The following is a 27,793-nucleotide window of genomic DNA, read 5'->3' as shown; positions in this document are numbered from 1 at the left end:
CACATTTTCACATACAAGGAATTTGCCTTGGCGCCTGTGGTGCAAAAAAAAAAAAAAAGACACAGAAGAAGAACAAACTCTTTATAGGCTAGTGAAAATATTAGGGTCTAGACTTGAATTCATTGTTTGTACAATGGTGCAAAAGGAAAAACTCTATGGATGCTCAGAAACACTGCTGATTAAGTCATAATGTTTTTTTTAGGATAAAAATTATATAAAACACAGTGCGAGGCGTATTCAGAAGAAATAAAGCAGATATGCCTTAATGCAAGGGTGTCCAAACTATGGCCCTGGGGTCAAATGTGGCCCTTGGCACATTTTTAATTTACCTGCATCAAATTCTAAAACATAAATTAAAAAATGGCCCACATGAAGCTTGAACATGAAGCTTGTGCTTCACTGTGTATTTTATTTGTGTTTTCTACCTTGGGGGCTTGTCCGCAAAGAGACAACGCTATGAATTCTCTGGTACATTTAGTGTCATTCTCATTCTGACCAGGACGGAGCCAGTGATAGCCAAGGCCAACCAGGGCTACCCTGAAATTTGAATTGCCTCCTTGAAATCCTTGAAATGACTGGCTATTTGCCTTGTAAGCTATTAACTAGTGTGTCCATTCACTAAGCACATCTTTACATTAGACTGGATTTACTGACTACAGTGACATAAAACTGAGGTTTAATGAAAGTAGCCCCACAATCCTCATAATTTTCTGTATGAAGCCCTTAGTGGATAAAGTTTGGACACCGCTGCGTTAATGTAAGACATGAAGTCTGTTGTTTTGTCTACTGAGTCTACGGTTCAGTAAGAGTCCATGGGGAGAGGGCTGGAGTACTGTTCATAATGCTGACAGCAGAGGGGAAGAAATATTTCTTTTTGTGGGCGGTTTTTGGACTGAAGCCTCCTGCCAGGGGGGAGAGCCTTAAGAAGCCCCTATCCAGAGTGAGAGGGGTGGCTGCAACTTAACCTGCACGCCGTGGAGTCCTGGAGTTGCACCTTTCTGCAGAGCGAATGATGCGCTGCAGTCTATTCCTGTCCCTCGACGTGGCTGCAGCATACCAGATGGTCATCGTGAGGATGGACTCGATAATGACGGTGTCGAAGGACACCATCAGCGTCTTTTGCTGGTTGAATTCCTTCAGCTGCAGCAGGAAGTACATCCTCTGTTGGGCTTTCTTGATGAGGGAACTGAAGTTCAGCTTCCACTTGAGGTCCCAGGTCTACACAATGCAACCAGACTAGTCGATTAAAGGAAATCATGATTTGCATTTAACAAGATTTGAAATTATTTGCCGAGGAGCATCAATGCATTTAATGGGATCCAAAATGCTGCACTTTATAAGTCTATACAGTCATGCTAAACGGTACACGCAGTGCTTTTCTCAGCTGCAGTTGCCAGAGTATCAACCACAGGTGATTGGTTTTGGTGATAAGTAACCAGAGGCATTCATTTTGATATACTGACTGTGCATTTTAATGAAAATTGATTGTCAATCACTCACAGCTCCTCTAATTCTTTGGCATTTCCATCTACATAGTTAGGGGAGTCTTGTTAGGAGAGACAAATTAAAAAGAAAATCATAGTTGGAGGCTGATTGGCGTGCTGCAGCATCCAGCGGTGCTATTAGAGCTACACAGCAGACTTACTGCACACTCACGCCGTCACACAGCGGCACAGTCACACAGCCACACACTGCATAAACCAAATACCCTCATACCTAATGATCTGGATTATTAGAGCCCACCCACCGCATGGGTCTGGTCCACTGTCTATCTGTTTGATCAGCTAATTACCACCATTATGCACACATACTACACACATACACACTGAACACACTCTACCCCAGAGACTGGTTTAATGCAGTGAGCCGCTGGGCTTTGGTTCCCCCCTCTCCCCCCTTCTTTTCTTCTCCTCACTCTATTCCCCTGGTTTCCTCTTTCTTTTACTCCTGGCCTCCCAGCAGCCTTGGCAGCTCCTGAGTTATTGAAAATAAAACAAGGGCTAGAAAGTAAGAGAAAAAAATGGGTAAGTGGCCCTGAGACTTGTTAAATTTATATCAGTCTGCAGCATGGCTGTCTATAGGATTACAGGCATAGTGCTTACTGCAGTGTATATTTCATGAGGAGGGTGAAACAGGAATGTAAGGGTTTCAAGGGGCTGAAATACTGCATTTTATTGTTAAAGAGAAAGTATGTCAGATGGCCCTCATAAAATAATGTATAGACTGTCGATGAAATACTCTCTTTAAGTATTTATGTGCCTTTTTCAATAGACATCACCCTTTGCTTGTATTTTTCTCTTTTCTTCTCATGCTGTAGTGCTTTCTAGGACCTGAATAGTAGCCCCCAGCCAATTACAAAGCACAGGTCAAGGAAAAAAACTGATCAAGTCACTTTCTAGCCTTCTACTTTTGTCACTTAGAGAGGACAAACACAGCTGGAGGAGATAAATTGCAGCTTTTAGCGAAGATGCCGAACCTTCCTGCAGAGTTGTGTGGAGGTGTGGGTGTGTTTATTTGTGCTGAAGAATGAAACTACCACAAAACAATATGAAAGTGATGTTTTCTCTGGCGCTTTCACAGCTTTATGCTCGCTAACACTGCTCCCACTCTTCACTCGCTTTATTGCGTGCTAGACCAAGGCCACTTTGCCTTTCTTTTTACTATCAAACCAGGGAAATTGGGCCAACTTTGAATGCTTTATTTACAAACAAATACTAACTGAACTGCTTCTCTTTCATGCTTCTTTTGCAAAATCCTGCAGTATTTATACTTTACTTTGATCCTAATAGTTTCACTCAACTTTTTTTTACCATCAAAAGTCTAGAAGACACCAAAAGAAAGCATTGGTCCAGCATTTTAATTCATTACAAGACATTACAACATTATATGTTCTTTAAACGGCTTATTTTCATGTCTAGGTCAGACTACATGAACAGATGTACAGTTTTACTTATCCATATTGTATTTTTTCATCCAGACATTCTCCTGAATGAACATGGAAGTTTGATGGTAATGCTAACAGTCATTTCAACCTGGGTGTGTGTTGGCTGCATCACAGCTGCGTCACAGTTTGATTTTTATTTCAACGTTCATATTAACAAGTCAGGGCTTTCAGACTGCCTGCCTGAGACGCATCTGATTCCAATGTCTCACATATAAAGAATCTAGAGATTAGAAGGCTCCCCTTTTTTTCCCGTGATTTGCGTACATCTCTCAGCCAAAACAGACAGGAACACAATAAATAGAGGGCCGTATTTACCTTGTTTTAGGAGATATTTATGTCCATATCAGTAGAATATGATTGCAGTGTGTTCCATGGTTGAAGGCAACAAGCTGAAAAGCATCATTCTAATAAAGTTATTCTCTTAAGTACAACTGTTGCTGGAGCTTTCGGATTCCACACGGTACAGCCACATTTCCAGTTTGCGCCTTTCAAGTAAAAGCATGCTTAGGCATTTATGGGAATCAACAACCGTCGACATGTCATGCTTTGCTGAACCGAGCATGTGCACAGACTTTGAAGCAGCAGAAGAGAGACAGAATGACTCATAATAGAGAGAAAAAGACACAGAGAGGCTGTGATGTGCCCCTCAGAGTCACTGCACTTTAAATAATGACTCAAACTCCTTAGATTTTTGCATCTGTATCAGCTGAAATTAATTTGTAAATTTTTGCATATCAGCCAAAAGCCAATGCTGTGCATCCCTGCTCAGTTTTACAATAATATGAAAACTTATGAAGACGCAGACACCACACTGCACGAACACTCCTTGTTTGAAAGCAGACACACAGCAAACATGCACCCATTCTGAAACAGGCCTAATAGCAGTTCCTCACCAGGTTACCACAGTATGTCTGCTATTTCCCACTTATACTTTTTTAGTCTGCTGTGCTAGTCCTTCGATGACAACATCACAAAGGCAGGGAGCTCGACACCAACTTCATTATTCTTCTTTCACTTCCCCATGTCGGTTGTCTAGGCTGTGAGTTTAGTGCATGCGGGGAAAGTATTCGGGCTTAAAACTAAAACTAGTTGGAGCACATTTAGCACATTTTTAACAAATTTTATTCTTTGTTAAGTTTAAGGAATGAGGATATCAAAGAAAAAATCAGCTGGGGAAGGTCAACTGAATCTGTCAGAACTCCTAAAACTACTTTTATCTGCTGATAGTGATGATCTGATTGTCTCTAGTAGTTTTAAGCATGCCGTTAGCTTCCTAAAGTCAATTATAACCTCCAGGGTAAAGGTATATGTTTGCAAAAGTTAAAAATATGTGAGAGAAAGGCACTGATGGCCTAGCTTCTATCAACTCTTCACTGTCCTAGTTAAATAAAGCCCAAAAAAGCCCAAAGTTTCTTTCATTTGTGTCAAAAAGATTTATTTTCTCAAACTCTGTGTTACCCTCTTCCTCCTCCGTACCTCTCCCAGCTCGCCTGTCCTTCCCTCTCATCCATCCATCTTTTCTTTAACAACCATCTCTCGTGTATCCTGTCTTTTCATTTATCTTTTTATGTTTTCCCGTCACATCTGCCCCCTCCTCCCTTCTTCCCCTGGCCTCAGTGTCTCCTTCATTTCTCCTTTACCTCGCCGCAGAAACACTGAGGCACGTTTCCTCTCTGTTAATTATCATAATCAATGACGGCCCCGTCGCTGCTGCGTTACCCATACTGCTGCACTCCGGCCCACATGCTTCCCCTCCCTGACTCGGGGGAAACGCATTACCACCTCCTGGAGCCGTGCCTGCTCGGAAAGATTAAGGTCATTACCTGGCAGCGGGGCCGAGGGCTCGATCTGTACATCATGGCCTTAAACTTTAACCTATATCAGGTAACTAGCAGGCTCAGAAGAGAAACAAGCAGAGGCATTAGCAGCCTCTCTGGCTGTTGTGTTTCCACAAGGAGTTAGCCTCCCAGTGCTAAGATATACCTTTTTATATCCTCTTTTCCTTCACTTTATATAAAGTTCACATGTTTTTCTTGGCTTTTCCTCCAAGATTTATGCTCAAGCATCAACACCAGGAAGGGCAGAGCTGGAATCCCCCCTCATGTGTGGCGTTTGCCTCTGCAGCCTTGTGTTTGCTCATCATATAAAAGCCAACTTTTACATTTCCTATATTTAATTTCGGCGCGTATAAAAGACAGCTGAGCAGAACGAAGCAGATCTTGCATCCAAACCACACTGTTAGCTTTCTAATTTTAGGGAATCGTTTGGAAATATTTCTTCCCCCGCCTCGCCATTCAATCTCACATCCACAGAGCTCTTGCAGGTGGTCTACGATAAAGTTCCCACTATGAGCTAAGTGTGAGGTTTAAAGGGCGGGCACTTGGAAAAGCCACAGAAAGTATGAAAATACAGCGAGATCAGGACTGTAAAAACCTCTTTGACCCATAGGACTGGACTCAGAGTTTTAATTTCCTGCTCTGCTCTTTTTTTTTCAGCACGTGCTGGACATCTTTAGTGGCTTTTTGCATCGCAGCAGCCGTCCCTTGTCTGAGGTTTTCCAACATTTAGCACCTCGTACCCTGAAGTACTTCTCTCTGAGCCTATCAATGAAATAGCAGTGAAATAAAACCACAGTGAGTAGGTGTTAGCTGCATGTTTTGACACAGCCAGTCACTCTTGGCAGCTGTCCTCTGCAGCACAGCCCAGGTCTGACGTTTGCTAATGCGCTGACTCCAGCACCAGTGTGTGTTTCTGTATGTGTGTGTTTTCCATGCCATCCACTGGGGGATGTTTGTATTTGTGTCTATGTGTGTGTTTGTGTGTGCGTAGGCGAGTGCACAGTCGCATAACAGGGATGCAAACCTCTAATTGCCCATGCAGAAAGGCCAGAAACTAGAGCCAGGAACCTCAGCGAGCATTTCAATGTGGGTGTGTCGGGGGTATGTACCAAGCTCAGCCAATCAGCTCACAGATTCAACAGGAAGTTGTGGTTTGGAACACGTGTTGTTGCAGCAGCAAGGGAGCTGAGAAGCTAACAGGCTGGGATGAGAGGAGAAGGAGCTGTTGGTGCAGCGCCTGCAGCTCATCAGACTCCTATTTTATTAACAAAGATAATGAAATATTAAAGGTCGTATGCAAGTTTGTAACAATAGAAGAGGAGTGAGATAATGCCAGAAATAATTGGACATAAAAATAAACTTAGAGCTGCAACAATTAAGTTTCTATCATCAGCTAATTTGCCTAATGACTTCAAGGCGAGGCCTGATATCATAAAAAATTACATTAGGAGTTAAAAAGATCGAACAAGACAAGATTTAATTTGTAATTATGAGATAAAACTTAAAATATATGCTAAAATTTAAAATTGTGAGTCTTCTAGGTGAAAATATAAGTTTCATGAAGCAAAATTAGGAGTTAATAAGGTCAAATTATGAGATTATATTCAAAATTATGAGTTTAAAATCAGAATATGAGTTACATTCAGAATTGAGTCTTAAAGGTGAAAGTATAGGATTAAAAACAAAGTTAGGAGTTAAAAAGATCAAAATATGAGGTTCTATTCAAAATTATGAGTTTAAAAATCATAATATGATTTAAAAATTGGAACTGTAAGTCTAATAGGTGAAAATATGGGATCAAAACCAAAGTTAGGAATTTAAAAGGAAACAATATGAGACAAAATTCAGAATTATGAGTTTATAAGTAAAAATATGTGCTAAAATACAGATCTGTGAGTCTTTATGGTGAAAATATGGGGTAAAAAAACAAAGTTAAGAGTTACAAAGGTCAAAATATGAGGTTATAGCCAAAATGATAAGTTAAAAGTTAGAATATATCTTAAAAATTAGAATTACGAGTCTATGAAGTGAAGAAATGGGATAAAGAAAACAAAGGTAGGAGTTTTAAAAGGTCAAACGATTAGATATAATTTGAAATTATGAGTTTAAAAGCCAAAATATTATGAAATTTAAAAATGTTAATCTAAAATGCCAAACTATGATGTAATCGAAATTATGAGTTGAAAATGTTGAGTATAAGTTAAAAAGTCAATATCATATGTTTTTAGTCATAATTGTGAGATGCAAAATTACCTTTACTCTTGATTTTCTGAGATTTTATGACTTTACAAGTATATTTTAAATCATCAAGGTTAAGTTTACAGTTTTATACTGGAGCACACCTGCAGACCTCATACTGCTGGGCCATTTATAACAAAAGTATAATCTTGTGGGGCGGCTGTTACTGTGCCACGGCTTTCTGCAGCATTAAAGGATGTGTCTGGTACAGGTCAAATGAATAAAATCAGCTGTTTGTCTCCTTTAAATCTGATTATTTAAAGTCATGTTTGGCTGTAAATGATTAGCTGGTCTGAAGCTTGAATTTGACAAAAGAAGTGAGATTATTTTAGATCTGAAATGATGATGATGATGGACCTTCATATCAGTTGTTTTATTTCCTAGGGATGTAATGTGTTCTGGAAGAAATAAGCATCATCAAACTAGTTGTTGGCTCTCCTCCCATAAACTGATCGATAAATTCTCCCAGCTGTGCGATGGTGGGTGTGAAATCTAGAGTAAAAGACAGAAACTTACCTGCGTGGGGAGGTGGTGGGAAATTTAGAGTCACCTTTCACAGCCGACCATTGTCCAGAATGAAACAGGCATCTCCCCGCTAACATCGTCCCCGCGCTCTTTCATTGTGAGCTAATGGAGTGGTGAGGGATAAAGGCTCCTACAAACTCACACACACAGACCCACACAGTCACCCAACACTCACAAAAGCCATCACCAGCCGCCCCGCGTACTCAGTTCACCTGAGAGAAGATTGAATGACATCAGCCATTATCATTGAGCCCAGATAGCGTCACACTATTACTGCAGGTGATGCACAATGATGCGGGTAACAAGCATAACAAAGCATCACAAAACAACAGCATGGGCAGAGTAACCTTGACATCCGCAGGAGGGGACATGATACGCAGGTTGTGAGGAGGATTTCATGAAAAAATCAGCGCTTGTCCCACCTCAGGGGGGAAACAGACACCGCTGGCATTAACAGCATCCTTTAGAGGAAAAAATCCAGTCCAGATCAGATGAATACATGTCAATCCAATGGCATATTGTGACAAATTCATACCTTAATCGTACAATATTTCTCCCTCTTGCTCTCCCTACACAGCTTCCAAAGTCAGATCAAAATAGTCACTCGGTACCAAACAAGCGTGTGATTTTCTGCCAGTTTCCTCGACTCCAAACACAGCAGTGATGTCTAAACCGGTGTGAAACTCTCCTGCTGTTTCTCTGCTTCCTGGTGTCTGACACCATCAAATGTTACATTTCTCCCCTGTGGAAGTTGATTGAAGCTCTGCATTTACTCTTCCTGCCTTTGTTGAATATATACCCACTATGTTCACAGTCACACAGCAGCTGTTTTCCTCTGACTAAGGCAGCATGGCTAGAATGCTGCTAGAACATACTGCTGTGCATCACTTATGGGAATCATTTAAGCCTAAAGATTCTAGATAAATATATTTTTTCTCTGCTTCTGCTTAAACTTAAACATCTGACAACGGCTTGTTTCAGCACACATTTTCTGAAATGTGGAGAAATGGAGGAGGGGAGGGAGTGGATTTTTCTAGTACTTGAGGGGATTGTGGACAGGCCAGGGACACACATTTTTTTTATAAAAGCCTGAAAAAGTGATTTTTGCATAATATATCCCTTTTAAGTAGCTTTAGTGATGTTTCTGATAGTTGCGATAATTCTGGAGGGACATATGACTCAAAAGCCAAACAAAACGTTTGCGTGCTAGCTCAGGTTAGCGCATGTTTGTGATGGTTCCAGAGCAGAGAAGATCAGCCCGCTAAAAACAAAACTGGCAGCGGGAGATAACGCTTACATGATGTTCTGTGGATAACGAAAACTTCAGCGAGCCGACAGCATTTGTTGAACCAGAGGAAACGCCAACGTCATGGCTAACAAATGCTACGAGAGTGGAACCGATGTATGAGGAAAGAGCTACGTGTGATAAAGAGACAGATACGACAGACTTGAGGACAGATCTCTCCATGGGCTCAGGTGTTACTGTTAGTCTTAGAATAACCTTGTTTTGGCGATGCTACATAGCTCAGTGTTATACATATATTTAATTACCCTCACTTGCATTATCATCTCTTGCTGTTTCACTCAGATCTAGGATTTAAATCACTGTTGAGCAGCACACCATAGAAATCACAGCATGCCACTGGAAGCGATACGTGATGTATTTGTTTATTCAGCCATAATGATTTGCAAGTTCTCGAGTAGAGAAAGTACTGTAAAATCCCACCTCTAATTGCTCTGTATATACATTCCTAGTGAACAGTAGTGTAATAGCATTTGAGCTCCATATACGGAGGAAACCACTGGGGAATTGCAGTTGTATAAATTAAGTAGCAGAAAAATCTTTCTCGGCCAACTGGAGCTGACAGTTTAATATCAGAACATTTCCCTTAATATTCAGCACACTTTTGCTCACATTAGACACAAACACCATGTATTAACATAATATGAGCTGCAAAAATCGGGCTGCCAATCCCCTCATGTGTCACACTCATCAGTATTGTGTTAATTTGGTTACGCTCTTAATCAGGTACACCTTATTCCTACTAATGAGGTTTGTGATCTGCTGTAGAGCCATGTACTGAGACTGTTGGGTAAAGAAAAAAAGAGTATTTGTAAGGATGATGGAGGAGATCAGGCACCTTCCCCAGCAGAGATGGAGGGAAAAAAGGCGTTTTATTAAATCAGATCTTCAGTTTATGCTCCGTGTGCAGCCACAATAGCTGCTTTTCCCTGGAGGAGCTTTCTGGCTGGCATTTCCTGCTCCGGGATGGCCCTGTCCAGATTAGAGGAAATTGATTTAATGGCTTTGGTGTAATGGCTCAAAGGGCTCTGTCCAGTGTGGATACTCTTTCCCTTTTTTTTTTTTTTTTTTTTGCTTGTTTTGTCCTTTAGCGGCTTGTGTTTTCAGCTTTTTTCCTTCATCTTCTATGCAGCGTTTGTGTCGATACTTGTATGTATAGGTATGCGTGGGCGCCTGTAGGAGACAGTATAGCAGGCAGGCAGGTGGGCAGGTGTTTGGTTTAATAGAGAGACAGACCCCAGATCAATAGCAGCAGTAAACCAATACGTAGAGCCTGAGGCCCAGCAGGGCGTTCAATTAACTGGAGCTGGTACACACAAACAGAACCAGTGTCTCTGTTCACCATCAGTGTTTCTAAAGCGCTTTAAAGCAGATGTCCAAACTTCTAGGAATGGTAGAACATAATGGGAAGGTCAGTGATGCTTGACCAGTTTCATAAATGCTCTCTGGTTTCCACTCTATCACAGGCCGTCTGAATAGAGTGGTTTAGGTCGTATTGCCAGCTCAGAAAGGTTAATACAACTGGTTTGTTTCAGTCCCGAGGGGGTTAGCAGGAGTTCACGTCTTTACCTGTACTCGCTGTGAAGGGTCGATGTGTCTCTGATCCCGACCGAACAACAGCCTCAGAGGGAAAATCCTCAATAAAAAGTAATGTTGCTGTTGAGAAAAACAGGGTTGAAATTTTTCATGTGGGCACAGAAAATAAAACTGTAGTCGAAGGAAATCTCAAAGTTATAGAAAGAATAGTTGAAGTTGGTCAAGGGTCGACTCTTTACAGTATTTCTCTGCGCTGCTGAACTGAAAATATATACATTTACCACTAAATACTCAAATAGAGAAGAAAAATCCCATTAATAAGTTAGAGATATATTTGTAAATCCAGTAAATGTGACAAAGACTGCACATATTTAAAAGAGATAGCAAGTAATTAACATTGAGTGTATAAAATAGTTCTTTTTGGTGGGAAAATGTAAAGGTTAAAGATCAAGTATTCATAAATATAATCTGAATTTCAAAGAAAATGCTCTTTTTTTACAGCAGTTTATCAAAACCATAAAACCAAAGATGCCAAGGTTTTTGATCTGCCTGTATTTTTTATGCTAAAATGTCTGTATCAAGTCATAGACATCTATGTTTTTTATTCAGCACAACCAGGGCTTTCAATAGGTATGCTGCAAGGAAATTGAATCTCATAGAACTTCATGCAAATCACAGCAAGATCAACAATAAACAAGCCTTTTTTACATTTGCATTTAGTTCCTACAGGAGAATAAATAACTCTCTGATAAACCCTCAACAAAAATGATCACTATTATTTATTACATTCCACCTGGCAGATAACCGTCTTGTCTTCTTTTATATCTTGATTGGTCTCCATAACTAAGAAAACAAAAGAAGACGAAACTGGAGCATTGTGATTGGCCGACAGGCTGACAGGAAGTTGCTGCATTTTACTTCCAGTGTCAAAATGGAGGAGAGATGTCAGATGAAACTCCACAAACTTATTTGTTCAGATGGCCAGTATTTACAGCCGATTTAGGCAGATTTTATAGCCAAAATATCGATACCGGTACCCATATTTCACTTTGAAGCTAATATCATGCCTATTCTATCCTGCATCCCTACTTGTAATGAACAGATTTTTCCAGAGCGCTCCAACAATATCCTTAGTGTCATTTAAACCCATGATGGATGGGCACTAAGTGTGCATGGCATGTAGACAAAATACAATCAAATCTGAAATCCATCCATCCATTTTCTATACCGCTTACCCCATTGGGGTTCGCGGAGCCTGGAGTCTATCATTGGGTGAGAGGCGGGGTGCACTCTGGACTGGTCACCGGTCAATCACAGAGCTGACACGCAGAGACGGTCAACTAGACACACTCACACTCACAACTACGGTCGATTTTAGAGTGATCAGTCAATCTAATGGGCGTGTCTTTGGTGGCGGGGGGAAGCCAGTAAGAACCCACAGGGAACATGCAGACCTCCACACATAAAGGCCCTGAATGGGAAGTGAACCAGGGACCTCCTTGCTGTGAGGCAACAGCGCTAACCCCTGCAGCCCCAATGTGAAACCTTTTCAACTTAATTGACTTCCTATATCGTTTCTTTAATCGGTTATGATTGCAGTTCCGTTGTGCTATATTCCATGCATTCACAGCAGAGAAAGAATGCAGATCGTCCTCTAGATTTTAGATGGAGATCACGTATGGATAAAGTGCTGCACTGATAAACATTATCTTAACGTTTGCGTCATAGCTTCGCCTCAGTTGTGGGTTAATTTGACCTACTTCTGAGCCGCTTTGTCTCAGACGATAACGGTGTCTCCCCATGGTGTCTGTCTTCAACACTATAGCTGTGAGTGATGGCTTGTCTCGGTTATGAATGGTACGCTCAGATATGTGCCTCGGTCTGTTGTAGCATACACTTTACAATACTTTCAGGTGGGTTTTATGGGTGAAAACATGATGTATTTTAATGCCGGATAGGACACTTTTTCAGGTGGTTTTATGGGTGAAACCAGGACATATTTTCATGCCAGATTGGACAGAATCTCCTTAGATGAGATAAATTGAGTTTATTTGAATGTTCAAAATAATTTTAAGGATTAAGCTAATAAAAATAAATATTAACCAACCAATTTTGCCCTAATTAGAGGTCTTGTGCCAGTTTTAGAGGTCTTAACAAGTAGTTTTCCTTATTAACCTCCTGAAACAGCTTCAGGTACCAAGTGAAGTCTTTCTTAGCTTAGTGTTTTTGGTCACCCTTAATGGTTTAAGTCGGCACTATAAATCAGGACTCTGTAACATTAAATCACAGTTTGGATGTTTGCCAGCATTTCCAGCTCTGCTGATAAGATCAGATCATAGTTCATTTGTATTGAAGTTAAGGTAAATATTGAAGGATAATTCCTTGTTCAACAATAATGGTCACAAAGGATGCCTCTCCCTTGAACTTTAGCTTTGTTTGCGTATAACTTAGATATTAAACCTTTAAAGAAACACTTCAGATTTCAATCCAACTGTCAGGCCTTAAAGCAACAGAAAATAAAAGAGAGATGTTTTGGCAAAACGTCAACTCTCCTAGAAAAATATGAACATAGAGAAGTGCACACCAATAATAACATGGGTACTGTCTGTGTTCAGTGCCTGGATAAACCTCATGGTATTGGACATTAAGCCTGTAGAAATTATATCCCAAAAGAAGAGGATTTATGAAGCCATATTTGTTTTCCTTGTAATGAAAGTTAAATCTGTTAAGGAAGTATAGAGGAGCAAAGGTCACACACGAGATGGAGCTATGGTAGTGATTTATGAAAACTGTACACAGGTTTATGATAAGTTAGATAAACAACAGAGACGGAGTAATTCAAACTTTTTATCCTGACACGCCCAGCGAGTGTTTAAGTTGGAACTCGTATGTATATGTGGACCTATAGAGAGGGTGTGGATCTGCTATCTCTAGCATGTGAGGAATGTGTGAGAGAGCGCTCGGTTTTATGAGAGCCTCTCTCAGCGCTCGATGGAGATACATGACAGGTGGGAGGCAAATTGTCGGCCCGGGTCAGGGGCCTTGCAAGGACAAAAGACATTTCAAAATAAAAGACCACAGAGACCTCCCCTTGTTCCTTTCATAGCACTCTTTATAACATAAACGGCTGCACATTATGTTTTTTCATGGTACTAATACATCTGCTGATTTTTCTTTATTTTGATACATTTATGATATGTATGATATGGTTCCTCATATTTAGACTTCTATTAACCTGACACCTGAAAACCTCCCATAGACAGTGCTTGGAAAGGGCAGAGCCTTTGAAATAAAACTCGGAGGGTGATTGGATGAACGTTCTGTCTGTCACATCTTCATGAACAAATCAGTCGTAGCTGCTACCGCCCCTACTGCGGAGTCAACTCCATACAGAGCTGCATAACCTGAACCATGGCGACTGTAGACATGTCAGTACACGACTTTTTGTCATTTTTGAAAAGAAAACAACTCACTGCTGTTCTTTCTTCTTCTTTTAGCGAAGAAATGTCATCAAGTTCTGATAAAACTGGTGCTTTAGTAGCGTCTACGCTAATCTCTTCTGCCATAATTGCACCTGTCTCTTGTTGCTGCTTGCTTACGTCCCGACTCAGCCGTGCCCGAAAGTACTGCCCCTCAACGCTGATTGGTCCTGTCACCCAAACAGCGCAGACGGGAGCTTTGCAAGATGGATTCACCACTGAGAAGCACAGAAACAGGCGAATCCATCTGCTTTGCAAGGTTAGACTACTGTAGGATGCTAGCAAAAATTAACAGTATAAATACCTGTTCTGATACCGTGCTAACAAAGAAATCTTAGGTAGCCGATATTGGGTAATTTGTCGTTACACTCTAATTTCCCCTCTTAGCTTCATCCTTTGCCCTCCTCATCCATCTCTTACCCTCTTATTGTAACAATAACTGAGATGAGCTAACTGGCTTCTCTTTAGCTGAAGGCTGGTGTATGAACTAGTCCCATAAAGCTGCATACACTTTATGAGAGAAAACCCCTGTCAAAGTTACACAGTGCTGAAAGCAGGCAACCAGGGCTCTCTGTGGAAATGGGATGGATTCACCTCTCCTTTTTCAACAATATTATAGTGTTAAAATCGACTAATGTTTTGTTTTGTTTTGTTTTGTTTTTGAAGATTTTTATTTTTGGGCCTTTTCATGCCTTTGTTAGATAGAGGAGGACAGTGGATAGACTCGTAAACAGGGAAGAGAGCGGAGAGAGACATGCAGGAAATGGTGCCACAGGTCAGGCTTGAACCTGGGCCGGACGCATACATGGTGTGCACCTTAACCTCTCAACGCCCTAGACTAATGTTTTAAGGTGGAAAAATTAAATGTTATTGCATAAAAGCTCTGAAAATTATTGATATAGGGACAGAATCGTAAGGCCAAAATAATCCATGTGTGGTTGTAGTTCAGTCTAATATAACAGACATCCAACAGTCCATGCAGAAAGAAATCATCTCACTCCACTGTATTAAGGTTAATAACTGTTATTGAAATCTGGCTGTGTGGTTTATTTCCTGCTCCGCTTGCCTTCCTTTCTGCATGCATTTATACGCTCATAATGACTCATAATAGGACCTTGCAAATGATTGCTATCTTGCATACACATGCAGTCATGTGTGCACAGACATGTACAAATTAAACATTTATAAGCTGAACATGCGATCTAATGTTCTGTGTTTGTGTTTCTCTAGTTGTACATCCTGTTAGGGGGTCATATAAACATGCAAACATGAACGCATCCCTGCACTGTGATTGAGAAAATGATTTATTTTTATCTCCTCTAATGTAAAAATAACACTGGATACCATAAACGACCTCATATTAATTATCCTCCATGGCTATTAGGTGACAGACTACGGTGTTCACAGGCATTAAACAGCCTTGCATGGCACCCATTCAAGAGCTATTAATTAAACATAGACACAACAATGACATGTGCCCGTTCTCCAAACACCGTGCATGGCAGTTAATAAAGATAACCCTGGGCTTTTGACTAATGAGCAAGGTAATTATATAGCCACATACAATGTGATTAGCTGTACCGTACAGAGGTCAGTGAGGGGACATACACATACATGAGGGACTGGGAAGCAGCAGGATGGCTCCAATCCTCTTTCCCTGGTCCCCTAAGGTCCCATGTTATTTTAATGTTTCCCATCTGACAGCAGCCATGCATGTCCGGCTCTGTTAGTGAGCGGCAAGGAGAAGCCGGCATAGACTCCCTGTCTCCTGTGTTAGCTCGCGTGATCGTTGTGTGTGCTTAATCGTGACACATGAGGGAACACGCTGTGCTATCTAGGTTATCTATTTAGACTCCTTATTTAGTGGCAGAGAGCCTCCAGGGACCTGATTATGAGTCACCACACTCCAGTTTGAATCCTCTCCTTGTTTTCTTTTTGGTTCTTTTAGAAATAATTACAACTTTCTGTGTTATAGCAAAGGTAATCTGCAGGATTCGAGTCAACCTTGCAGTCAGTCAAATTTTAATAAGTTTATGCAGAATTATTTACATTTTTATGCTGATGAGCTCTCGTTGCCGGAGGGTTTTCATGCATGCATAACATGGCAACCTTGTGGCATGCATTGAATGTGGATTTTACGTACATCCTCCCATGCCCTAAATATTTTTTGAGAGGATTATACCGCATAAAGGAAATCTGCTTCATACATACTGTATATTTCAGCTGATCAGAGTCAGATGTGATGTGGTTTGTTTGTTTGGCCTATAAAGTCATACTTTGCTGATTTTTTTTCCCCTGGATTAATGCTGGTAATAGGTTATGGTTCGCCGCTACTGTCATCATTATATCAACTTCACAAATAATGCATAGGCTTTCAAACGCTCTGTAAATAACATCCCAATGGGGTGCTGCATTCAAAGCGCTGGCTCGAACTTCAATGACATCAAAGCCCACACGTTTGCTTTATAGCCCAATTACACTGAAAGATAAAAAACTCTGCAATGGAAAGTTTCCGCTGTAAACAAGCCACAAAACTACTGCAGATTGTGTTGATTCATAATTAAACTCATTGATATGACAGTGATTGATTTTTAAACTTTTGTTTTGAAGGATTTATCACCAGCAGCTGGAGCAGGTTGGATTCGAATCTAAAAGGGAAATAAGCTAAATATGTCATGTTGCTGCTGGCAATTCATTAATAATTATTAAACGCTCTCTCTCCAAATCATTTATTCACTCTATTGCTGCATATCCATGGGACTTTAATATTTCACTGTTTCACCAGAAGTGGTGTGATGCAAAATAGGCACTGTGCAAACATAAAAGAGAATGTTTAAAAAAAAGAAAGTTCACTCACACAAAAGCCTGCCTCATTTACTTACTCAAACAATCCTTACTTATACATATTTGCTGTCGGCAATGCAAAGGCGAAATCCACCTAAAACTTTCTGTAGCTACTCCATCATCTGATGTTTGACAAGTCTCTGCCTCTACTGTATCCTTTTATGATAATTTCTTTCACTTGTACTACCAACAAGACTATCTATATTTATTAGAGCCTGGGCACCCTTTCAAAATCCTTAAGGTTTCTACTTCCTTTTAAGTTTTTGCACATTCGAGCCCCTTATACTACCTTAGAAGTCTTACAGCTTTGCCATTTTGTGTTTTTTGGCCACTTCCAAGGGTCCTTTTAGGAATAGCTTGTCCAAGGGCGTTGTTCCAAACTGTATGAAATTTGACACACAGCTTCAAAAGACCTTAATGGTATAAAGTTATTAATATTGTGTACAAAACTCAAAGGGCATGGTCGTGGCGAGCCCTCAAATTTGCATATTATTAAGGAATAAGTCCCATATATGGTCCAAGATTTTCAAGGGCTTGAAACACTTGTACTGCCACAGATGTTGGTAGACACAATGCCAGGGGAGAAATTAGAAGTTTCATATTGAATTCTTTGGTGGGTGTGACTCAGTGGCGCCCCCTAATGAAGTTTTAAAATTCAGCCGCTACAGCACACTTCACTTATGATTATGAAACTTGGCAGGAACATGTACAATGACAAGATGTACAAAGAACCCTTTTGAAGTCGTCGCCAAATAAACAGGAAGCTGGCATATTTGAAACAAAGTGTGAGTTTTAGTTTTTTGGGGCCATTTCCAGGGTTCCTTTTAGGATTAACTCAACCTAGGATGTTGCTCTAAACTTCTTGAAATTTTGCTTGTAGCCAGAAGAGACCTAATCATTGAAAATTTATTGATATCATGTTTAAAACTCAAAAGGTGTGGTCATGACATGCCCCTAAATTTGCATATTTTTCAAGAAAGAAAAAATGTAGTCCAAAACTCAGCTGTGCAAGGTCCAATCTGACTGGGGTTTTCAGGGTCTTGATACACTTGTACCACCACAAATGTTGGTAGACACAAGGCCAGGGGAGAGTTCAAAGTTTCAAACTGAATACTCTGGTGGGCGTGGCTAAATGGCTCAGTGGTGCCCCCTTAAAAAGTTTAAAAATTCAGCCCCTGCAGCACGCTTCACCTAGGATTAGAAAACCTTGCAGGTGCATTTACAATAACAAGATGTATTGCCAAATTCAAAAGGAAGTTTTCCATTTGGAAATTTTGCTTAACAAGACTGGCTAAAATTAGTCTTCCTAATGGCGGAGGTCTGCGCTCTCCGAGTGCTTTTCTAGTTTGAGGTCTGGGAATCCAACTGGACATCCAAAGATTAGTATCAATGCTCTTAAGAACATACCAGGGATATGTTATTCCTCTTTGACAGAATGAGAGTGACAATGATGTTGAACACTCTCTGCTTCCATGTTTTAACTGATATTAAAATATACCCTTCAGATATCCCCAAATTTAGCGGATTAAACAAGCTTTTCTCGTGTGATTCTTGGATGAAATGTTGACTTGTTCCTGCTTTAAAATAACTCATGCAATACAAACTGTGTTTACGCACCATCTCATGATACAGGTCGAAGTCGTGGGAATGTACTTTGCTCTCTGAAAACTAAAGTACTTAACCTTGGCCATTAGGATGCCCATACAACTAAGGAATTCTGCATTGGCCTCATAGTTTGACCTTGGAGGATGAAACCGATTTACAGGCAAAAATTCAAAGAAGATTCAGACATTTCTGGGATCGACAGACACAAAGGCATAAATGACTGACTTAATTAAGCAAGTAAGGACAATCACAATGACAAAACTGAAGCTTGTAAACACACAATGAACATAAAACTTTTGGGACATTTATTGGCTTGTTGCCAGACAAACCTTGAAAACATGGCATTGTCCCAGACGTGCAGCCCCAGATAGAGGACAGACAACACAAACACAGAACACTTTTGACCACCTCAATGACAAGGTGACTTTAATACTTTGTCTAAAACTCTGGCTTCTATGTCTGCCATATCTTCATTGGGATTTTGGTTTCGAGGAGGACTCTCTAGATGTGATATTTCCTAACGAAAGATTTTGAGTAGAGGAGGTAACTCTTCCACCAGCATCTTTGTCAATGACTGCCTGCAGATAGTCTCTCGTAGACCGTTAGCACCCACGCAGAGCTTTGGTCAGCCTCCAGCTCTCACTCATTGTGTTGAGGTTTGGGCATCAGCCAGGAGATCACAGACACAAACAGCTGTGTCAGGTGTCTGGGTTAGTCCCCCCTTTTAAGATCAGGTACGAGGCTGAATCATTCACATGAGATCATTCCTCCCTGGCACTGACAGGAGTCAGATGTGGTGGCTGAGCTGATTAGGGTGCCTCCTCTTGGAAACCTCCTGCTGGATGTTTTCCAGACACGCCCAGCTGGGGTAGACCTGGAACACGTTGATGGGATTAAATGGCCTGGATTGTTTAGAGAGTTGGCATAACAAATTTGCTGAGTAGGTGCTGCTGAGGCTGATGGGAATGGCAGTATTTTAGCAGGAGTTAAACAAAGATTCAGAGGAGATTAGGGAAACTAAATCCAAAATTTACCCAGACTTTTCTTGATAAATTGGACTGTATTTGCAATGGGACTAAGATTAAAGCAAGAGCTAGTGATGAGACCTCTCCATAGCAATTTTGCATACAAGAAAAAGTTCATCAGTGACAGCATGTCAAAAGCACAAAGCAAACAGGCTTGAAATGTCAACTATATTAGTGTGTGCATGCTGGCCTTTTGCAGCTGCTTATACAAACAGTGCTTATAGAAATATCAGGTATGCACAATAACTGATTTTGATTTATGTTTTAGCAGGTTTTAGGACAACATGTACATCAGCTACATTCCAAATAATAACTTTTGTACTCCAAAATATGAACAATTGCAGGGCAAATTGTTCTGCAAAACAACAACAAGTATGCACAGCTGGCTTGTCCTTGAGTTTAAGTGACAAATAACATTCAGTCAATCTGTAAACATGACCATAGGCTTGACAGTAACACCTGCTTAGGTGACGTTTGTGCAAGCACCTGCTGCCGCCTCTGCAACAGCAAGAGGTTGAGCCATCCGGATGGGCTGTCATTGGCTCATGACAGTTGGGGTGGGAGGTGAGGGTTGGATTGGACTGACATATTTATCAGCTATTCAGTGTGCTAACAGGCTGCTACCTTTGCTAATATGCACATGACATGATGCGTGCTGTCATAGAGAGATGATGCAGTATGGAGCAGTAAATTAAGTGTGTGGGCAACGTCAGATGGAGCGAACCTCGCCTGAAGTCAGGCTTAAGTTGCATGTTTGCTCCATTTACATTTGGAAATAAGGACTCACACGGTGCACCACATCGCCTTTTATGCTACCTCATCTGTCTTCTGCCAGGCTGTTCTGTTGTAGTATGTTGTAGTGCCTACAGTGGTGAGCTTACAGCATGTATTTGTTTGTAACCTTTTAACAACTCACACTATTTGTGATGATATTTTTTCCACAAGTTCAAGTGAGTTCCACTATTGCTGTGTTTTGTTTTGCTGCTCTGGCATAAACTGCTACATTGCTAGACGATAGGCTGTGGCAATACAACACTTGGTCCGTATCTGTACGCTTTGAGAGAATCTTCAGAACAGATTAGAAGGATGCAGAGTATGAGGAGAAAGCTCTTCTGAGAATTTAAATGAGCTTTGAACCATGAACCTCTTACCGTTTTTTCTTCTGGAAGCCTTCTAATGATGCTATCCATGCTTTTGCAGCCCTTAAAGAGGCTTCTCTACCGAGCCTTAAACCTGGGCGACTTTCCGGGGCATTTGAAGATTATATTCAAGCCAGTAACTCTGACATTGCACGTCTTTAATCATTTTTTTAATTTCTTTTCCTAGCAGCTAATGCTATCCGCTGTATTGTCTCTTTTGTATCCCACAATGCATCATGGCTGGGCTTTGTCAAACTGTGCATGAATGTTATAACAGAGGTGGCCTGAATAGCTCATAATAGAGGGAAAGAGAAACAGAGAGTATGTAATGTGGCCCTCTGCGTCACAGCAGGCAGGAACTGCTTTGAATAATAGCACAAATAGAGCCAATTCAGAGATGCACAAAGACCTTTTTGTGTAAATAGGTGAAGATTTCGAAGAGTTTTTGTCACAGATTGATCTTTTTTTTTTTTACTTTTTGACCCCCGAGATGAGAGAACAACTTTCTGCCAAAAAAATCTTTCAGTTTTTTTGTTTTTCATTTGTCTTTTTAGTCCCATAACTTTTAAAAACCCAAGTGACATTACTGCAGCACATGTGCTCTTAAAGCCAAGTTTGTCCTGAAAAGTGGATGTTTAGAGCTTGACTTTGCACCACAGGTGTGATGTTTTACAAGCTTTTTAAGACAAAAGTCCAGTCAAGAAAAAATGGTTACAAAAGAGTTAAAGTCATGTAGCATGTGGCCAGCCTATGTGGTTTAGAGAAGTCTTGAACTGGACCACACATATTTGGACTAAAATTTGGTCTAAATTGTCCATTGTATGCTCAAAGTGGACCTTATTGTCATTTCTTTTTTCAGGTTTTTCCACCAAGGACTGTTAGAAGACTGCAGACTGCAATTACATTTTCCTCCAGATCTGAATCTTGCGGGGCAACAGCTATATTTCCGGCATCAGGTATGAAAAATGTCTTTTTTCTTTGTGGCGGTCAGCAAACCGCTTTCAGATGCACCAGCTGCAGTTGTAACATGGTACAACAAGTACCAGTAAAAGCTGATGAGATTATAGTGACATGAATGAAATAACTATGAATTGATGCCTTTCAAAAACGCTCATGCTGATGCTTACGCTCCTTGCTCTAACTTTACAGCCATACAGCTTAGCATAGGTAGCAGCAAAAACCAGATCTAGACTATTGGATAGTTCTCCTCTTCCTTATTCTCACATTTCTTTACTCTGAGACAAACAGGCTCTACAGTGAAACTGTAAACACTGACCCAAATGGCCCCTTAGCCTCCTTAATGTACTGTTTTTTTTGTTGTGGTTCTTATACATACGTGGGTCAGTTCAGGACGGTGACCAGTTCACACTGGAATCTGATACTGGCTAAACTTTAAAAAAACGGGCTTGCTGTGTGAATGTAGCCTTGGTAACCTGATGTAGGCCTCACAGAATCAATTCATATGGACTAAATAGAGGGTGTGTTATAGATTATGTTCTATATCTGATTTGTCCTCCAGCAACCTTTTTTTGTATATCATGTTTCCATTTCCAAGCATTGGGGAGCGGTTACATAATATCACGAAACAAAACAGAAATTTAAGAAGTCTTTTTAAAGAAAAGAAGAAAAATGCCTGTTCCCGCCCTGGATTGTCCCATTTTTATCCGTGAGGTGTAATCGTGGCAAGCCGGTCACAAAAGGAGCAGAAAGATGGATCATCGTGTGATCGAGGAAAAACCACAAATGAAAAGTAGAAAGCCCCCGCCGGAAGAGCACACCCCTAAATTCTATTATTGAAAGCTCTGCGGTGACCTGTAGATCTCCTGATATGAGCTCTGCTGGCATGTTAACATTAATCGACGGCCCATTAGCGTAATGACAGGTCACATGAGCTCCGGGCAGCTGCTGCAGGCCTGCTGCTGGTGATAAGGCTGCTGAAACAGACAGTTTGTTTTTGGCTGCAGCTGGAAGAGGAACTGCACAATAATGGGCTCTTTTAGCTTCTAAATCCTGGGGCAACACAAACTGACAATCATCCACTTTAAAGTTTATTTCATTCTTAAATCTTTATTCTTGATTCATCCTTTTATCTGGATTTTGAGGGCATTTTTAATGACCGCAGATTACAATCAAATTAAATTATTCAGACTGTCAACTACAGTAGTAAGATGGTTATAAATATAAAAGACTTTTTATTTTTATAGACCTATTAAACCAAATAAAAATTGAACTCCCACTAACCTTTTAGAAAATTAAAATTAATTTGCTACAGCTCTAGCAGTCATTCTTATTAAATAAAGCTATGGCATCTATCTTCGAGGTCACAGAGTGCATCTATGGGTGACATAATCGAGTCGTGTTGCATGCATTATAAAATATATAACACACCGAGGGGAGGAGGCGACTGCAAACAGGCTTGGGTGGTTTGATGTTTGTATAATCCAATTTAAATTGATCTTAAATAAACACAAAGAGCAGTGGGGCATTACAAACAGTAGGTTAGTTATATAACACCAACTGTACAGGAAAACAAGGGTATAAGCATGTAAAGGTATCAAAGGAGTTACATCACAACAAAATGTAAGTATAGCATATAAAATATGCACTAATTCACCCAACAAATAAAGTCTGGGCCACACTGGGGTTTGAAAGCAGCAGTGGAGGTAGAGGTGGGAGTAAAGCAGGAGATGGGGATGCAGAAAGAGGGACAAGAGAGACAACAGAACAACAAATGGAAGACAAATTCACGACTTTCATGCCGTTAAACTTACCTCCCATTTTGCAGGATGATATGGCTATCAATACGCTGTAATCATAACTGTGTATGGGAAGGCTTCTTGTTGATGAGGAAGCAGTCATCATCCTTGAGTGCAAGAGTGCAGGAGGATATTGATAAGGAGCTGCAGAAAGTTAGGTTATCTATGAGTGGATCTCCCTCATGGATGGGGTTTGTATAAAAATTAATAAATAGAAAAGAAAAAAATGTTATTGGGTGGCTGCAGATATGCCTCAGTGGCCCTCTGAGGCAAAGTATCTTAGTATGGGAAACACCGTACAAATCAAAAAGTGAGTGAAACTACTGATAGGAACACTAAACAACTGAAATGTTTAGTATCATAAGGTGAAAATAATCTCTGACTTGATGCCAATGGCACAGAGATGCTCTTATTTTCCACCACTGTGAGAGCAGGACAATGCTAAAGTGAGCATCTGGCTGCTGCCCTGCAAGGGTGTATGCCCCTGTAGGTGCAAAAACTACAATATAGAACGCAAATAATGTCTAACCTAAATGTGTTAATGCTTACAGCCCTGAAAATGCCAGAAAGAGTGTGCACAACTTGCACAAATACCAGTAGAAAAGAAAGTAGTCCATTTCTACTGCAGCATTTTGGGGGTTAAAATGTGGAAAAGTGCCATACTAAAGATATTTCTCATGCATTTAACACGACTTTGTGGATAAAATCCAATTAGAATAGTATCAAATGTTATAGAAGTCAAAAATTGTGGCAGTGTATTAGAAATTAGTACATATATCTTTTGTCAAAGCTCAAAGAAAACAGGGACATTTTTAAGTACGCTGTTTATGATGCTTAAAAGCAGCTAGGTTTGAGGAATGAACAGCAAATTGAGTATTTACCCTCGGTCTTCTAAATATCTTTCTACATGGTTATCTGGCAACTTAATCGTCTTTTTTTAAGAAGTTTTATTCACACTTTTAAATTTACTTCATAGTTAAGAGTTGCAATATAAAAACTGGGGTAAAAATCCTCAAACCAAACAGGGACCAACCAAGGCCAAAGGAGGCCACTGAACACACCATCCTCAGGTAACTCAGTCCTTTAAACTGCTCCATTCAGGCTTTGTTAAAGGGTTTAATAGAGCTGCTGTAAGTCTATACTGCCTCCACATACTGTACATACTCTAAACACACAACAGGAGAGTGTGTATGTGTCAGTGTTACAGACCGGATGACCCTGAATGTCTTGCTGCTCCGGCTCCATCAAAGGATTAGTCATTAACGCTCACGCAATGTGAAGCCACGACACGAACATGCACTGTACATATATGCACTCTGTGAATGTGGCATTCAGGATGTTTATCATCGAATCTTCAGCGAGCGTTTCACATGTTTGCCTCCCACCAGAATCTCTCGCCTCATCTTCTTCTCTTCATTCAGTCAGCTTCCTCTTCTTTGTCTTTTATCTCTGTCACTTCTGTGGGTGTTGAATCAGCTGTTTCAGCTGCAGAAACAACTCAGGAGTAGATTTAGGGACTGATAGTTCTGAAAAAATGGTATTTAGTAGGTTAAAAATTCAGCAGGAATCTTTTTTTTTATAGGAGAAGTGGCAAAAGTACACCAGTGAATCAATATTCCTTTTCAAACATCCTGCGGCAGATCATTGATTTTTTAAGAAGGGCCACATTAGAAAGAAAAGACTTCAGAGGGGTGATGCATCAACATTTCCTCTATCAGACCTTTAGTAGTAGAAATGAAGTGCTTGAACAGTGCTCCTTTTGGCCCTAGAAGAGAACTATCTTGTCGCTTTAATGACAAATAATGCTTAAATAAAATCTCCTATTGGATTTGACTTTCTAAATCCTGGTTGCTAAATCAACAGTAATTATAAAAATAATAATTGAATTCCTTATGGAAACTGATTTTCTAATGATAGAGGAAATTTCTTTGGGGCCAAACTTCTGGAGTCGAGCCGCGAAGGCCGGCTTCAACCTTGTTAATCTTGAATTAATCAATACAAAACACATTTACTGTTTATTTGGTGTATTTGTACTCAGAAGCTATTTGCCATCAGACATGCACAACTATAACATGCCAGACATCTACATACTGTTAACTAATTGCACTTGTGTCTCCTCCTTTAGCAAGGGTGTCAACAATTTTACCACTGAGGCCAGCATACAAAAAATTATGAGGCAAGGGGCCGCTTTCATTCCTTTACCTTTATGACCAGATTTCAGGTGAGCACAGGTTGGCCTTGGCTATCACTGGCTCCGTCCTGGTCAGAATGAGAATGACGCTCCATGTACCAGAGAATATACAGTATGAAAGCGCAATCAATAAACTGTCCTGTTAAAATGTTTGTTTACAGAATTATCACAACAGCACTGCCCAGTGCTGAAACTAAAATATACACTAATCCAAAAACATTCATACTGTCTTCACAAACTATGCGTTTTTCTGTTTTCTTATTGATGGATGAGTTTAGTTTTGAGTGACCTTACTGGACGAGCCCCCAAGGTAACAAAAACCATACTCATCTGTCAATAAGAAAACACAGATAAAATGTACAGCCAAGCACAAACTTCATTTTCTTATGTGGCCATTTTCATTTATGTTTTAGAATTTGATATGGGACAATTAAAAATGGACCAAAAGCCACATTGGGCACCAAGGCCATAGTTTGGACACCCCTGTCTTAAAGGGAAGATATTGAAAACCCACCCTTTTCAAGTATTTTGTTTTCCTTTTTTTAGATTTTTGTGGCCCAGCTGAAAAATCAGCTAATTTTTTCCTACATGTCTGCCTGTATTCTGATGTAAACTCTTCGTGCTGTAGATTACCTCTCTGGGAACACAAACCTGAAAACCTTTAAAAATATTTAAATTTTAAGTTGAGACATTTAAGGGTTGAAGGTGTTCAAAATAGCCTGATTTTGACCTGCTTTAGCCAACTAAATTGGTCTTCCCTCCAGTCGGGTCCAGCTTTAAAATCCTTTTCTTCCTAGCTAGATGGCTGATATCACTTTGCCACAGGAGGAGATGATAAACCCTTGTTAATAGTGTCACTGTTTATATCGTCAAACATGGCATAGATTTTGGCAGTATACAGCTAAAGTGCCTTCAGTTTAATTAATAGATACAATTTATTTCCATTAATCTCTCTATATTTGAAGTCCCCACTTTTTATGTAGCTAAAGGTCTTTTATTATGAAATTGTCATATCAGATTTTTTTCACGTCAAGTTAATGTTTTTTATTTTCATTTTTTTTGCCACAGATTGCTATAGTCCTCTTTCACACTGTCAGTTATGTCTTTACATACTTAAAGCTGGTTAGACTTGTTCAGTGCCAAAAATAAAACATGTTCATTGCTTAACCACAGGCAGAGAAGCATCTGTGATAGGGTTGTCAAACGTTTGGATGCTTTGATATTGTCTCGATACCAGGTGAATTAAGACAATACAGTTTCTAAAAGGAACCAACACCTAAAAAAGACATTTATTTCACAAGGGACGACAGTAACAAATCCATCAACAATTGTATGAAAACTCTTTTACACTGTGTAAACAGCTTGTTTTAGTAGTGAAATGTTGCCACTGTTTTTGAGTGAATTGAAAATTTTTTGCAGTTCCCCTGAAATTTTTGATAATTGAAAACAAAAAACAGCCACTATTTGGTACCCAGACCCTGTTTTTTATTTTTGGCCTGGTATCAATATAGCACCTTTTTTTTTTTTTTTTTTTTTGAATGATATGGAAGTTTAAAATTCTGGTGTCACGCCCGCCCTTATCAGTGACAAACAGCCCCTCAACGGTGCTTTATTTTAGCCCGTCTGCCGTGCTTCCTCCAGCATCAATAAGCTTCATTTCAGGGATCATTGCAGGAAAATCTCTCATCCAATACAAGCCTTTGCTCAGCTTAAGTAGAACAAATCCTCCACACGCTGCTCGAGCTGTGTGTCCCATGGCAACATATCATCATCTCCCATTATATCTCGTCTGTGATGCAGCACGAACGCCACGGTCAGATGTAGACCACAGATCCCAGTAGTCCTGCGTTCCTGTGCTGGGCTTAATGGGGCTAGGCAGAGCTTATCCACTATTTATGTCACTGGGGCTCTCCTGGAAGAAAAAAATAGCCCTTCAATGAACTTTATTCCCACAGATATGAGTTAACCGCTTCTTTGAAACAATAAAGGACACTTTTGATCTCAGATTTTCAGTCTTTATGTCGGCATCGGCTGCGTCCCGTTTGACTAATGGCGGCTGCAGGCAGTGTGCTAGATAATCTATCTGCCTGTACAAACTGTGTGGCAGAATAAGCAGCTACTGATTGTCTGTGAGTGACAGCGGCTTTGAGGTCAGATTACTAAATGAGGGAATTATTTTAACAGCAGCAGCGTAACCTTGGTGTAACAACCAGATTCTCCCTTCTCTTTGTGTTTCTATCTTTGGGTCAAACGCTTGGGAATTTGCTGTTGGTATGTTTGCAATGTGTGGTATGTTTTTTGAAACATTCACATGTTTTTCCCCCTTCCCTCACTTGCCTTCTTGCTGGGAGTATATGCTCTGTGTAGGCT

General features: G+C 40.3%; 1 long non-coding RNA gene across 1 annotated transcript in view; it reads left to right on the top strand.

Annotated features, from left to right (window-relative positions):
• LOC121528021 overlaps nucleotides 1-5,535 on the top strand; it is a 153,831-nt gene extending 148,296 nt beyond the window's left edge. Inside the window, exon 4 of the long non-coding RNA XR_005993469.1 lies at nucleotides 5,440-5,535. This is a non-coding gene — a long non-coding RNA (uncharacterized LOC121528021). The remainder of the gene's footprint in view (nucleotides 1-5,439) is intronic.
• Nucleotides 5,536-27,793: the final 22,258 nt, after the last annotated feature.

This window comes from Cheilinus undulatus, linkage group 20 (genome assembly GCF_018320785.1).
Source record: "Cheilinus undulatus linkage group 20, ASM1832078v1, whole genome shotgun sequence".
In the NCBI taxonomy this organism is placed as follows: domain Eukaryota; kingdom Metazoa; phylum Chordata; class Actinopteri; order Labriformes; family Labridae; genus Cheilinus; species Cheilinus undulatus.
This window is presented reverse-complemented; position numbering and strand designations above follow the sequence as displayed.